Source organism: Chiloscyllium punctatum, chromosome 45, assembly GCF_047496795.1.
Source record: "Chiloscyllium punctatum isolate Juve2018m chromosome 45, sChiPun1.3, whole genome shotgun sequence".
In the NCBI taxonomy this organism is placed as follows: Eukaryota; Metazoa; Chordata; class Chondrichthyes; order Orectolobiformes; family Hemiscylliidae; genus Chiloscyllium; species Chiloscyllium punctatum.
The window spans coordinates 23,231,300-23,241,982 of record NC_092783.1 but is presented as its reverse complement, the minus strand read 5'-3'; positions in this window follow the sequence as shown (position 1 = coordinate 23,241,982).

The following is a 10,683-nucleotide window of genomic DNA, read 5'->3' as shown; positions in this document are numbered from 1 at the left end:
AATAAAAAGAAAAAATCACAAATTACAATACAATTACTGTCTACCTACTCTCTAATACAAAACAACCCCTAACACTGTGCAAAGCAACACCAAAATAAAGAAAGAAAAGCAAAAAAAACCAAAAAGCCCACAAAATACAGAACAGCTATGCTCGACACAAAGCTCCCAAACAAAGGAACGAGAGCATTGTATATATACCTGTCTTAACTCAGGAGACCCCCTCGAGGGCCCAGGGCTTGACAAATCTAACCATCCTGGTTAAACAAACGCCCCAGTTAAGATAATTGACAAATCTGTCCCCAAATAACTCAAGTAGGGCTGCCATATCTTATAAAAATGGTCTGTGTGTGATACACCATGTTTGTGATAAGGTCCAAGGGAATGGGCTCCATAATTAAATTTCTACCATCCCAGCAAACCCGGTGGGTTCTCAGACACCCAGTTCATCAGAATATTCTTCTGTGCACAGTATGCAAGAATATTAAACAGTTTCTTCCCATGCCCGTCTAAAGATGGTAAATTCGGTAGACCTAAGAGGAGAGATATCGGGTCTACTTTGACTTCCCGATCTCTCCCTCCACGGCGCTGCAATAAACACAGAGCCTGGGGCATGTCCAGAGCAATGGGTATGAGTACCTACACTTATTTTACATTTTGGGCACACTGAAGATGCCCCTTTTTTAAACTTCACCAGATGGTCTGGTGCATGATGAGCCCTGTGCAGAACTTTTAACTGCACAGCACATGTCCTATTACAGATTGAGATCTTTCGAATATTCTCTCATATGTTCTCCCATGTTCTCCATTCCTAGCTCTTGCTCCCAGACCTCACATAACCGGTTAATATCCTGCCAGGCCCTGCCACCCAGCAGGCGATAGTGGGCACTAACTGAAAGGGTGCTTGTGGAAGGTAGCAACAACCTCTCTGTATCGGCCTTATAGGACTTAGTGAGAAACGTAGTCTTCTTCTGGATGAAATCCCTAACCTGAAAAAAACGGAAAAGATCTCTGCTGGGGAACCCGTATTTGCGGCTCAGTTGCTCAAAAGACATTATAACCTCCCCCTCAAACAAGTCTCCCAATCTAGAAACTCCTCTCACTGCCCATAGTTTGAACCCTGAGTCCATCATCCCTGGTTAGAGCCCTGGCTTAAGTGGCAAAGTCTTGGATAAAGAACCCTCACTCTGATACATTCCCCTCCATGCCTTGACCGTACTAATGACAATGCAGTTCTGGCAGTGATCCATAACTGTCCTCATCTTATCCATGAACAACAGGGCACGGTGGCACAGTGGTTAGCACTGCTGCCTCACAGCACCGGAGACCCGGGTTCAATTCCCGCCTCAGGCGACTGACTGTGTGGAGTTTGCACGTTCTCCCCGTGTCTGCGTGGGTTTCCTCCGGGTGCTCCGGTTTCCTCCCACAGTCCAAAGATGTGCAGGTTAGGTGAATTGGCCATGCTAAATTGCCCATAGTGTTAGGTAAGGGGTAGATGTACATGGAGGGGTATGGGTGGGTTACGCTTCGGCGGGGCGGTGTGGACTTGTTGGGCCGAAGGGCCTGTTTCCACACTGTAAGTAATCTAATCTAATAAGAGAGCACTTTGCCTGGGAGGCCTCAATATCCAGCCATATTGAATTTGGATTGTTACTTACCCAATCACAGACAAAGGACAGCAGGGAACTCAATTGATACCTCCTGATGTCTGGGAGATCAACTCCTCCCCCTCCTTGAGGCAACTGCAATTTAGTAAGTTTGATGAGGGGCTGCCCACAATACCAGACAAAGGAACCAAACCATCTCAAATGCTTCCGTAGCGTTGACCTGGGAAACATTTTAGGGAGCATACGCACGGGATAAAGCAAACGAGGAAGAACATTCATCTTAATGAGAGATATTCAGCCCAGCATTAAAAAGGCATCTGGATGGGTATATGAATAGAAAGGGTTTGGAGGGATATGAGCAGGGTGCTGGTAGGTGGGACTAGATTAGATTGGGATATCTGGTCGGTATGGATGAGTTGGACCAAAGGGTCTGTTTCCGTGCTGTGCATCTCTATGACTCTATAACAGCTACTGCGGGTCTTTGATAAGTATATACTTATCAGGCAGGAAGGTAATTGTCGAGAGAGGGAGCCATGGCTTACGAAAGAAGTTGAAGCTCTTGCCAAGAGAAAGAAGAAGGCTTACATGAGGATGAGGCGTGAAAGCTCACTGAGGGAGCTTGGGAATTATAGGTTGGCCACAAAGACCTAAAGAGAGAGCTAGGAAGAGCCAGGAGGGGACATGAGAAGTTGTTGGCTGATAGGATGAAGGAAAACCCTAAGGCCCCCTATAGGTATATCAGGAATAAAAGAATGATTTGAGTAAGATTCGGGCCAATCAAAGACAGGACTGGGAAGTTTTGTGTGGAATCTGACAACATAGGGGAAGTGCTTAATGAATACTTTTCATCATATTTGGAAAGGGAAATGTTCGTGAGAATACGGAGATACAGACTACAGGATTAGATGGGATTGAGGTTGATAACAAAGAGGTTTTAGTAATTTTGGAAGATCTGAAAATAGATAAGCCCCCTGGGCCGGATTGGATTCATCCTCAAATTCTCTGGGAAGCCAGGGAGGAGATTGAAGAGCCTTTGGCTTCGATCTTTAAGTCATCATTGTTGACAGGTGTAGTGCCAGAAGACTGGAGGATAGTTCCTTTGTTTAAGAAGGGGAGTAGGGACAACCCTGATAATTATAGGCCAGTGAACCTTACTTTGGAAAGGTGTTGGAAAACGGTATAAAAGATAAAATTTATAATCATCTGGAAAGGAATAATTTGATTAGGGATAGTCAACACGGTTTCGTGAAGGGTAGGTCGTGCCTCACGAACCTTATTGAGTTCTTGAGGACCTGTTTTGGGGCCATTATTGTTTGTTTTTTATAAATGATCTGGAGGTGGGCGTAGAAGGATTTGTTTGAAAATTTGTAGATGACACTATGGTAGGCAGAGTTGTGGATAGTGTTGAAAGAGGTTGTGGGTTACAGAGGGACATAGGTAACATGCAAAGCTGGGCTGAGAAGTGGCAAATGGAGTTTAATGTGGAAAAGTGTGAGGTATTCACTTTGGAAGAACTAACAGGAATGCAGAGTCCCGGGCTAATGGTAAAAGTCTTGGCAATGTAGATGAACAGAGAGATCTCGGTGTCCTGGTGCATAAATCCCTGAAAGTTACCACCCAGGTTGATAGGGTTGTTCAGAAGGCATTTGGTGTGTTGGTGTTTATTGATAGGGGGAATGGGTTTAGAGGCACAAGGTCATGCTTCAGCTGTACAAGATACTGGTATGGCCGCACAGTTCTCGTCACTGCATTATAGGAAGGATGTGGAAGATTTGAAAAGGTTCAGAAGAGATTTACTAGGATGTTGCCTGGTATGGAAGGAAGATCTTATGAGGAAAGACTGAGGGAACTGAGCCTGTGTTTGTTGAAGAGAAGAAGGTTGGGACATGACTTAATCGAAATGTATAAGATAATCAGAGGATTAGATGGGGCGGACAGTGAGAGCCTTTTTCCTCGGATGGTGAAGGCTAAAGTGAGTGGACATAGCATTAAATTGAGGGGTGATAGATTTAGGACAGATATTAGGGGTAGTTTCTTTACTCAGAGAGTAGTAGCTGCATGGAACGGTCTGCCTTCATCAGTAGTAGACTCGCCGACACTAAAGGCATTTAAATGGGCATTGGACATACATATGGGTAATAATGGAACAGTGCAGGTTCGATGGGCATCAGATTATTTTCGCAGGTCGGCGCAACATCAAGAGCTGAAAGGCCTGCACTGCTTTGTAATGTGCTATGTTCACTCTCCATCCTCATGAAAGATTTAATCATATTATGGTTACATATCCTCAAGGAGTCTCTCACAATGATATGACCAATTGTACCTTTAACAGTGATTAACATCCAGTCTAAGCTGGCCTGTTTTCCAGTTGGTTCTTTAACGTATTGGTCCAGAAAACCATCCCATACACACTGCAGGAATTCTTCCTCGACGGTATTGATTTGCATCCATAATTACAGATTTTCCTTTCCTGAATGTTTTTCTGATTTCTTGTTTAATGCCATGCCTCATATTCCCACGACAATTTGGGCCTCTCAGTACTACTCATGTTTTTTTTGCCCCCAGGTATTTCTCAATTTTGTCCACACAGATTAAGTTAGTATCTTTCAATATTGTGTTTATATCCTCTTTTACCAGTAATCCAACCCCACTGCCTTTTCCTTTATGTCAGTCCCTCCTAAATACTGAATACTCCTGGATGTTCAGGTCCCATCCCTGGTTACCCTGCCTCCCATAATCCCAACTATATCATGGCCTTTTACATCTGTTTGTGTGATTTATTCATCCACTTTATTTCAAATGCTCTGTGCATTCAGGCACAAAGCCTGAAGGTTTGTCTTTTTAACTTTCTGCATCGTTCCCACTTCTTTTTACTGTGGTCTTTTTTGATTCTGGCTTTCGATTCTTCTGCCTATCACTTCTTGTATTCCCCTTTCTATCTTTTGTTATTGTCTTTGATTTCCCTTCCTCTGACACTTGCATAGGTTCCCATGCTCCTGCCAATTTAGTTTGATCCCTCCTAAACCCAACTAATCGAGCAAGTACTTCCTTGAAAGGCCTTCGTCATGGTCCCACCCAGGAGTAACCAGTCCAGTTTCTTCCAGTTTCCCTCAGAAACCACAACGTCCCAGGAATCTGAAACCCTCCCCCTCATCATCTTTTTAGACACTAATTCATTCAGTAAACCCTGCTGTTATTACTCTGACTAGCACAAGGGACTGGTTGTAATCCTGAAATCACCCGTTTCAAATCCTTATTTTTCAGCTTATTTCCTCATTCCCTTTATTTTGCTTTTAGGACCTCATTCCTTTTTTGTAACCTATGTATTTGATATCAATGTGCACCACGAAGACTGGATGTTCACCCTCCCCCTTCAAATGGTCACAACAGACTAGAAGTTAGAAAACGCAACACATGACATGTTACGAGCTCCCGAGTGAAATGATTTGTAGGAATTGACAAGGAATGGGGATTTTTGTGGGAATTTACCATCATTTTCTGTATTCTAACTGCTTTATTTTCTCTCAGATAATGCTGATGATATTGTGGATATAAGCAGGTCACTTCAGCAGATGGGTAACCAACTAAATGACAATTATGACCATAATGTGTCATTCATTAAGCCTGCTCTCCTCACCATTGATGAGCTAAGTTAAAAATCAACGAGGTAAAAATAATGACTGCAGATGCTGGAAACCAGATTCTGGCTTAGTGGTGCAGGAAGAGCACAGCAGTTCAGGCAGCATCCAAGGAGCTTCAAAATCGACGTTTTGGGCAAAAGCCCTTCATCAGGAATAAAGGCAGTGAGCCTGAAGCGTGGAGAGATAAGCTAGAGGAGGGTGGGGGTGGGGAGAAAGTAGCATAGAGTACAATGGGTGGGTGGGGTTGGGGTGAAGGTGATAGGTGAGGGAGGAGAGGGTGGAGTGGATAGGTGGAAAAGGAGATAGGCAGGTAGGACAAGTCCGGACAAGTCATGGGGACAGTGCTGAGCTGGAAGTCTAGAACTAGGGTGAGGTGGGGGAAGGGGAAATGAAGAAACTGTTGAAGTCCACATTGATGCCCTAGGGTTGAAGTGTTCCGAGGCGGAAGACTATGCATTCTTCCTCCAGGCGTCTGGTGGTGAGGGAGCGGCAGTGAAGGAGGCCCAGGACCTCCATGTCCTCGGCAGAGTGGGAGGGGGAGTTGAAATTTTGGGCCACGGGGCGATGTGGTTGATTCACACAACACCAGGTTTTAGTCCAACAGGTTTAATTGGAAGCACACTAGGTTTCAGAGCGACGCTCCGAAAGCTAGTGTGCTTCCAATTAAACCTGTTGGACTATAGCCTGGTGTTATGCAATTTTTAACTTTGTACACCCTAGTCCAACGCCAGCATCTCCAAATCATTGATGAGCTGGTAAGCTTAAAAGTTAATATCAGTGCTAAAGCTCTGTCCAGGTCCTCACACCAAAGTCCTAGCCATTAACGTAGATTTGCAATTCAGAGACTAAAGCAAGTTGGGCACTCATTAAATCGGCAGGAAGTTGGAGAATTTGAGTGAATTGAAGCGATGGAAGGTTCTAAAGACAAGGACTAAAACCTCGGCGTTAATTTAAAGGAAGATTCAGGTTAATGATGAGGCAGGCTTAATATGGGGCAGACTATGAATGTTTGGACAAATTGGAATTTGCACCGGAAAGCCACAGAAGTGCATTAGATAATGTTTAAATGGTACATTTTAGCAGTTTCTTTGTTGTGCAAACTTTCGTTGTCAACAACATCTAAATGAAAACATAAAGTGCTGGAGATCACAGCATCCACGGAGAGAGAGCAAGCTACTTCTTCATCAGTCATCTAGACTTGAAATGTTAGCTTGCTGGCTCCCTATAGATGCTTACTAACTTACTGGGATCTCCAGCATTTTTTGTTTTCAGAACTGATTCCAGCATCAGCTGTAATTTGCTCCTACAACTCTAAATGAAAATGCCTCAAACCATACTCAAAATCCATCATCTTACATTCTTCTAGCTCAAATCTATGCACACAGAAAATGGGATGAAGAAATCATTCCTTTTTTCAATTCATCTGTGGGACACGGGCATCCCTGGCTGGCCAGTATTTATTGCCTATCACAAATGTTCCTAAGTGGGGAACATTTTCAAGCTGAAGACGGTGTAGAATGGAATTGAGCTGCCAGAGAAAGTGGTCCAATTACAACATTTAAAAGGCATCTGATTGGGTCTATGAATAGGAAGGGTTTAGAGGGAAATGGGCCAAGTGCTGGCAAATGGGACTAGATTAATTTAGGATAGTTGGTCAGCATGGTCAGGTTGGACCAAAGGCTCTGATTCTCTTCTGTACATCTCTATGACTTTAATGTCTCATATAGTTTCAGATTTTCTACTTTGAAATAAAGGACAACATTCCAATTGCCTTTCCTATTGTCACTGAACTTGGACGCTGGCTTCTTGTGGTTCATGGACAGGTTTCCCATATCTGTGTTCTGTCGCTTTCTGCAGTCTTTCTTCACTTAAATTATATTCATTTTTCTTGCCATAGTCAATAACCTCACTTTCCCCCACATTACATTCCATCTGCCATGGTTTTGTCACTCTTAATCCCACTCTGCAGAGTCTTTGTGTCATCTTCACCACTTGCATTCATACAAGAGTTTGTGTCATCTGCAAACTTGGCCATAGTGCATTCACTTTTCTCATCCAAGTTTCTAATATTGTGAATAAATGTGGCCTCGGCACTGACCCCTGTGGCAATGAGATATAAGTTTTATTCCTGAAAATGCCCCCATTAACACAACACTCTGTATTGTGTTAGTTAGCAAATCCTCTATTCATTATAATATGTCCAATACCACGGGCTTTTATTTTACTAAGTATTGTTATGAACCAGATCCGACTCCCTCAAAAATATATTAAGAAGGTAGACCAGACCCTAACTTTTTCTTGTTTTCAAGGCAAATCTGAAGTGTCTCAGATGCAATATGACTGGCCAAGCTACTGGACATTAAGCAAAACACAATCTATTTAAACACTGTAGATAAAATACAACCAAAGAAAGAAGAATTTAGAATAAAATAGATTGGAAACTTAACAGAAAAATAGATACAGTAACCATTATTAATTAACTGTTTCAATATAGTAACATTCCATAAATCCACCCCTTTGCTAAAAGGAAAGCCAGACACAGATTCTCACATGCAGTTCTCCAATCCAGGAGGGACAAAGCATCGAGAAGATTCAGTGAGTGTAGCAGCCAGGAGACATTCACTGAAGCCTCCAATGTTTTTCAGACTCCAAGAGCTTCTGAGGTTACTGGACAAACCACAACTCAGACATCTGGATCTGTGAGAGCTGGCCACACTCATTCTGGCTGCTAAAGAACACAAGACCTGACAAACTGTTTACTCAAGTCATCTTCAGTAGCCACTTCAGTGCCTCAACCTTCCAATCACTCTTCAAACACAAAACAGGGAAGAATAACCTCTTATGTTGACAGTATCATCACAGTATTCATGTATACCAAATCCCAATCCAAATATATTATATCCACTGTTTCCCTTTTATCTACCCTTTTGTTACTTTTAATTTTTTTTACCAATTAGAGACGAACTATAGGTTGTTCATATTTACATTTTGGTTAGATTAGATTAGATTAGATTAGATTAGATTACTTACAGTGTGGAAACAGGCCCTTCGGCCCAACAAGTCCACACCGCCCCGCCGAAGCGTAACCCACCCATACCCCTACATCTACATTTTACCCCTTACCTAACACTATGGGCAATTTAGCATGGCCAATCCACCCTGACCTGCACATCTTTGGACTGTGGGAGGAAACCGGAGCACCCGGAGGAAACCCACGCAGACACGGGGAGAACGTGCAAACTCCACACAGTCAGTCGCCTGAGGCAGGAATTGAACCCGGGTCTCAGGCGCTGTGAGGCAGCAGTGCTAACCACTGTGCCACCGTGCCGCCCACTTGGTTGGCCTATCCTTTCGGTCATTCGTTCAAATGAATGTTGCCCTTGTATTGATTGCAATGAATTCAGCCAGGTGGACCTCAAGGAATATGAGTTACTTGACTGTGATTCTTAATCATACAATCAGGGATCTCTGGCTGACAGATATAAACTCGAGTGTCAGAAACTGGATTAGTTGTGCTGGAAGAGCACAGCAGTTCAGGCAGCATCTGAGGAGCAGTAAAATCGCCGTTTCGGGCAAAAGCCCTTTATCAGATGAAGGGCGCTTGCCCGAAACATTGATTTTACTGCTCCTTGGATGCTGCCTGAACTGCTGTGCTCTTCCAGCACCACTAATCCAGAATCTGGTTTCCAGCATCTGCAGTCATTGTTTTTACCTGGAGTGTCAGATATCCTGTTGACTCTGCGAGCTGGCACTGAGGAAGTTGGATCAAAGTCAAGGAGTGTCCAAGTGGAAATTAAGGGTGACTTAGTGACAGGCTACCAGCCTCTGTGGAATTATTTCAGTGGCAATGAGAGAAGAGCATGGTCCTGATTAAATCCTTTTGCGTAGTCGTTTTTGAATTGGGGTAATCATTTCTAGCATCACATTGTTATTTAGGAAGCTTTGCTCATTCAACCCTGCTGTAAAAGACTGTGCCCAGTTTGTGGAAAGAATGCTTTATTTTTTCTGCGCAAAAAGACATTGGGGCAGGTGAAACGCAACGTGTAATTCTCCTGACACCAGCTTTTTCAGTTATTAGGAGCCTAACTTTGATTTCACAGAGAGATGCAAGATCGAGGGCTGAAGGGCCTGTACTGCATTGTAATGTTCTATGTTCTAACTTTCCTTGAGGCACCAGATACTAAAACCTTTCAAGTATTGATGGATTTAGTTAAGGAATATTACACGACAAGCCTCTTCTAACTCTGAAATGGTATTGGTTTTACTCAGCAATTAGAGAACCGGGGAACCTGCATCGGGGTTTTTGACAAGGTTAAGACAACTGGCAGAGGCACGTGACTTTGTTTTAACCCTTAATGAGATGCTGAGATGCCTTTTGGGATGTTGGATTAATGATGTAACCATGCAAAAACCAGCTGAGGCCCAACTGGATTTCAAAGAGGCAACTGGATTTATCATTGAAAATGTGGCAAGTGGAGCATAGGAATTGCAGGCTATTTCTAGGGAAGTGAAGTCTGACGCCACTTGGTGAACAGCATTTGAGTGAAGGCAATTGCCTTCACTCAGGACATATCCTGAACTGAAGGTCTCTAGCTCAACCCACAGCAACACCCAAAAACAAAGCCAAGCCTCTGTCAAACAGTTAACATTTTCTTCAGGATCCAGAGCAGCAGGCTATTGTAGTTGCTGCTGGCATGCCGTCTTGAAACAGCAAAAGAGTCCCACTAGACCGAAATGGAATAATTAAACTCATAATCCAGTATCCATAAGGTGCACACCCTGGAAAGTCCACCTCTCTTTGGGTTGGAGAATTGCTCAGCAACATCCAAATCAGAACCAATCAGAATAAACATCTGGTTAAATGGTCACCTGGTTCTAATAGAGGGCAATACCTGAGTGGCCATTTCAGTGATTGCAGAACCAGCCTTTGCTCTGGACTCCAACTCTGAGGTTTGTGTAAGACCTGAGTTTGACTGAGAATCTATTCTGGGGAATCTTCACAAATTGAGAATATGACTTTGGTTCCAATCTCATATGTGAAGCAGCTGGTTCAGGGACCATGGATTGTAGTAAAAGACTTGTGCCCAAGCTTGATGGGGGCAAAGCTGGCTGAGAAAGATTCACCTTGATTGGCTCAACATTTTTCATTTAGAAATTGGCTGACTGAGTGAAGTCTGAATTAAATACCTGGAAGTTTTTCAGGAAGGTCCAAGGACGATCAAAGGAGCCAAGCCCATCTTTTCATAGCTGGATAAATACCCAATCCCTCACATAAAGAACTTGTATGCAAAGCAGGCAGGGGGCACTGTCCTTCACAAAGCTGAACATGAGCTATGCTAAGTTACAATTGCGGTTAGATGAGCCTTTGCAATTTTTCAATGGATGATGAAGAACATTGCACATGGTCTGCTCCAGGTCGCCATTTATCGAGATGACAT